Here is a 6000-nt window from a genome sequence, read left to right on the forward strand (position 1 = left end):
ATTCTAATACTTTTGTAAATGGACATGTTAACACTGAAAAGTTCAAATGTCAAATAGAAGCCACGTGCTCGTTGTTGTTAGGTCAGGGTTGCCAACTTTGGGTACCTGGCTGGAGTGAGATTTTGATATCATGGGTTTAATTACACATATGCGTACGAAATGACTGCTATCGTGTCAGTAGCGGGACCTTAGGATATAGGATAATACAATATACAAATACACAATATTGGACACAGACTATAAAGGGCACACAGTTTCCTTCACTAATGAAAGTCAAACACATGTTTGTTTCCACTGTTTTATTGTGTGCCTGTCACGATAAGCAATTAATTGATTTATCGGCTACGGAGTATTTTTGTTGGGTAATCTATGGTAGGGCTAACCCAGGGGTCTGCAACCTTTTTGACCAAAAGAGCCATTTCGCTCCTTTTTCCCAAAAAATGTTTTGTCTGGCCGCAAAACATATTTCAAAGTTTTACATCAGTTATATCAGACAAAATAAATTCTTTATAAATAAAATGTTTGCATTTATTAGGCTATTTATTACATGATATAAAACTGTTAACCTCTAATAAGAAACAAATAACTTTTATAAGGAGAATTAAAAATAATACACAGGCCTACTTTAAAATAAATTAAACACAGCACTTGGGGAGTCCTCTGCACATTTGAAGGGGGAACAAATATTATTAAATGGGCCCACTTTGAAATAAATAAAACATATATCTGCACCCTAAAAAGAGTTAAAGGTAAGAATGGAGAAACCAGCTCGAGTGCGCTAGAATTTGAAAGTACACAACCGGAAAAAAATAGGCCTCTTCCTTCAGACTTTCTTACAGAGTCCCTTATGGGCATAGATATGTCTCATAATTATTTGTGTGAACATAAAAATAATTTGTGTGTAAATATGTGATTTGTAAATGTAAAACAACATCCACAAATGCATTTAAAAGATTTGCAAACTCACAAATACATTTGCAAGTGTAAAACGGATCTGCAAATACGCTAAATATGTTCACAAATAAAAAAAAGATCAGTGAATATCTCTTTAACATTTACAACTTTCGATCAGGCATTTGTGAATCCATTTTGTATTTGTGGACCAAAATGCGCTCGCGGATCTCAACTCTCTGTTCACGGATCTCAAATCTCTGTTCGCGGATCGTCTTTTTACACACACGGAATTTTGAGACATATTTTCCGCCGGTCTCGGCTAAAATCTACTCGTGTCACTCGGTTATTTTCGGAAACCACGTGATGGCCCGTTGATGACTACATTTCCGCATGATTTCAAAGTAAGAGCATGATGGTTTGTTTAATGCTCTGTTTTTGTATTATAATGAACAGCGGAACGTTAGATGCATTCTTCATCACCATCACCCTCATCGTCATGTTATAGTGATACAGTTAGTTTGTGTTATTGGTTCAATACAGCATATCTCGAGCACCTTCGTTGATGTTGAAGTGCAGGCTATACGCCACTTCCGGGTCCCGGGGGAGCAGCTGGCAACGAAGCAGCTCAGATAAAACTCTTTCTTCATTGTTTGTTGTGTATTCAGTCAAGCGGGTCAAAGTTACAAAGCACTTCACATCTTATTAATCGGCCTAATTTTACTTTACCAGTGCAGTAATAAAGTAATCTGTAGAAAAGCACCGTATTTAGGTCAGCCTTCATAGTAACGCTACATTAAATGTTATAATATTCATCGTGTCCTTTCCACTGATATATTCCTGTCGATTGCTTTCATTTGTATTTAATGTTATTGTGTTTATACTTGTTTCCACACATTTCACAATTTGGGATGAATGAAGTATCTATCTATATATGATATCCATCTATCTATATCTGTCTGTCTGTCTATCTGATCTATTATTTTATTTTTCACATACACATTAATGCAACTATATAATCAAAAGTTTTAACACATAGGCCTACAGAGAACCTTTTAAAGCATAATGAGTACTTCAAATGTAAGTCCATTTGGCTAGTACTTACATACCTTTACTTAAGTAAGACTATAAAGGCAAGACTTTTACTTCAGTCAAGTATCTGAATACTTTGTCTGCTACTGGTAGTCCATGGATCCATTGCTCTTAATTTCCAGTCGTAAAGAGAACCAACTGTAATGTGTTCAAGTAGATGTCCTTTCCAAATGAATCGGATGGTAACATTGGGTCAATATTAGCATTAAGGTGTTCCATCTGTTGATCACTCAGAGGACTCCGGGTGACAGGAACAACTATTCCCAGTGTTCCTCACGCAGATGACCACTGGCCTCCCAGTCAATGAAGGGGATCTGTAATCTCTGTCACAAAAAACAAAACCGTTTTTAAAAATATGTATACTTTTCTTCCGCTGTTATGTACCGTTATAATTGTATACAAAAGAAGAATAAAGAAGTATCACTACATTCCTATGCATTAATATAATTACTTATATTGACTGTGCGTGGGCCTGGCAGTGGGAGATTAATTTCAGGCAAAAGTGTGCACAATCAACGGTAGGGCATGTATTTTAATTGTTTTAATAATTTATATGGTTATAAAATATAACATTGAAACACTGACGCAAAGAACAAGTATGTAGAATGTGTTATTAAGTACGTTTGTTTGACTACAGTCCAGTTCTGTATCCTACATAATAAAATATGACAATCGTTAATTTCTTTGTCAATTACTTTTATCAAATGAATATCCCACATTTTTTTTAAGCACTTTAAATGTTAGAAACAAATATTATAGGATTGATATAATATGTACAATATTTAAGTCCTGTACTCTGCAGGTACAGATAGATAGATAGATAGATAGATAGATAGATAGATAGATAGATAGATAGATAGATAGATAGATAGATAGATAGATAGATAGATGGATATCATATATAATAATAATAATAATACATTACATTTATAAAGCGCTTTTCCTGGTGCTCAAAGCACTTACGAGCAAGTAAAACAAAATAACAACAAAAGTAGAGAGTGCTAAGCTCGGAGGAATAAGGGCAAGGGGTTATATAGATACTTCATTCATCCCAAATTGTGAAATGTGTGGAAACAAGTATAAACACAATAACATTAAATACAAATGAAAGCAATCGACAGGAATATATCAGTGGAAAGGACACGATGAATATTATAACATTTAATGTAGCCTTACTATGCAGGCTGACCTAAATACGGTGCTTTTCTACAGATTACTTTATTACTGCACTGGTAAAGTAAAATTAGGCCGATTAATAAGATGTGAAGTGCTTTGTAACTTTGACCCGCTTGACTGAATACACAACAAACAATGAAGAAAGAGTTTTATCTGAGCTGCTTCGTTGCCAGCTGCTCCCCCGGGACCCGGAAGTGGCGTATAGCCTGCACTTCAACATCAACGAAGGTGCTCGAGATATGCTGTATTGAACCAATAACACAAACTAACTGTATCACTATAACATGACGATGAGGGTGATGGTGATGAAGAATGCATCTAACGTTCCGCTGTTCATTATAATACAAAAACAGAGCATTAAACAAACCATCATGCTCTTACTTTGAAATCATGCGGAAATGTAGTCATCAACGGGCCATCACGTGGTTTCCGAAAATAACCGAGTGACACGAGTAGATTTTAGCCGAGACCGGCGGAAAATATGTCTCAAAATTCCGTGTGTGTAAAAAGACGATCCGCGAACAGAGATTTGAGATCCGTGAACAGAGAGTTGAGATCCGCGAGCGCATTTTTGGTCCACAAATACAAAATGGATTCACAAATGCCTGATCGAAAGTTGTAAATGTTAAAGAGATATTCACAGATCTTTTTTTTATTTGTGAACATATTTAGCGTATTTGCAGATCCGTTTTACACTTGCAAATGTATTTGTGAGTTTGCAAATCTTTTAAATGCATTTGTGGATGTTGTTTTACATTTACAAATCACATATTTACACACAAATTATTTTTATGTTCACACAAATAATTATGAGACATATCTATGCCCATAGTCCCTCCTCCAACACACACGAACGCACACATGACCAATGAGGGCACGATATAAGTTTGTGCCCAGATGGAAGGCTGACAGGCAGGTAGGCCATCCAGTTACTTTAGCCGAGCCGGCTCAGATGATTGGTCATGCTTTTTACAGCGCTACGGCTTCCAGAGATTAATTTTTGTATGTATTTATTGTCAAAGCATTTCATATATTCATTGCTATCGGGACGTTAAGAGCATTCCATGGAATATAACAAAAAGTGTTTTCTGAAATAAATGACATACCCCATTGAATTATGACTGACGATCGTCAGCTGTCTTCCTCTCCCTCGTAAAGGCTGCACCACCGTTGACAACTTCTCTCTACATATCAAACATACCGGTAAACCAGCATCGTTTGCTGTGAAAGCATACAACTATGTCCACGCAGAATTAAATCCTGTGTTCCTCCGGTACTTTTTTTTGATTTATCCATAGTTCGCTCATCGAGCCGGGGGTCAGGTTATTCGCCTCCAAGAAAAGGCGCTCGCGCGGGACCGGAGCAGGATGTGACGCATATTTTAGTTGACCTAATTAAAACCGTTTTGTTTTTTATTTATGTGTCACAGTATCACCTCAAAATACAACATACGAAACATTTTCAACCATGCAACAAAATATAAATAGTCCTACAAATACTTTTATTTTATTTCCTTCTTATTTTTGTCTAAACTCAAGGGAGCCAGAGCAGAGGGTTTAAAGGGCCGCATGCGGACCGTGGGCCGCGGGTTGCCAACCCCTGGGCTAACCCATACAGTGGTGGGGCTCAAGTCAGTATTTGCAATGTAATGTGCTCCCCTTGACAGTGAAACGCCACGCGTGAGGTTTAGATTTCCCTGTCTCAATCCAAATGGAACTGTATGAAACAAAAAGGCACATTTGTCTTGTAGTAAATAAAAAGGGCGACCTGGAGCCAATCCTGCAATTTCCCCACAAGTGAAAGAGTTGACATGCTGAAACCCAACCTCTGTAGGGGGGTCTGGGGGGATTGTCCCCCAGGAGATTTTTTGAAATACTAACAAAAAATACACATTCTGGTAGGCTACTCTCTTGAGAAGAAAAATAAATAAATCTATTATTACACGACATATTTAAAAAAATGAATGCCATTTAATTTTTGTGTTACTTTGTTCTGAAAGCTGAACCTGCTGCTCCTCACAGAGAGAAGAGGGAAGAGGCTGTGTGCATTACTTTACATTGTGGATAAGGGTGGATAGCCCCCATTGTTCTGAGTGTCAACATGAAAGACAGCCCACACACCTATCAATCATCAAACCGTGGGGTCTTATTTCATTACGTGTTGATTTCTATCAACACGTAATGTTGTATCGATGTATATAGAGATGTACTACAGCAAAAGTATTCTCCGTCGGGACTTCCTGCAACAACACCTCGCCGTTATCTTGATTCTGATTGGCCAGAAGACATTATCAAAGATGTTCTATTGAGAAGACGATCGCTACGTGACAACAGTTTTCAAAACCGTTTCTACTAGTCTTCGGTATTCTTGTTTTGGCGTGAGAATAGTTTGGGCAGCGTGAGAGCGTGAGATTGAGAGTGAAATTGAGAGTGAAAGCGTGTGTCACCCGCCAGATGCTTGAGTTGGCAACCCTGAACTGTTAGGTGGGTGCTAGTGTGCGCGTGTCGTCTGGCTCTAAACCAAAAATATTCCAAGGTTATGTTACTTGAATCGAATGGTAAATTGAGTTCAGAAACTTTAAATACTACTGGTACTCTATGACTTCTTATATGACAGTATGCTGTGTGGAGACTCACCTGTCATATAAAACTTGTAGAAGTTGTGCTTTCTATATATAGAATATTTAGTTTAGAGCTTAGAGCCAGACGACACGCTGTAGCACTTAATAACAACGAGCACGTGGCTTCTATTTGACATTTGAACTGTTCAGTGTTGACTCTAAAACACAGTGAAACAATACATTATTGTCTTGTTGTTTTTGTATGTAGTTTTCTTTTTTTT

This window comes from Pseudochaenichthys georgianus, chromosome 3, assembly GCF_902827115.2.
Source record: "Pseudochaenichthys georgianus chromosome 3, fPseGeo1.2, whole genome shotgun sequence".
NCBI lineage: Eukaryota > Metazoa > Chordata > Actinopteri > Perciformes > Channichthyidae > Pseudochaenichthys > Pseudochaenichthys georgianus.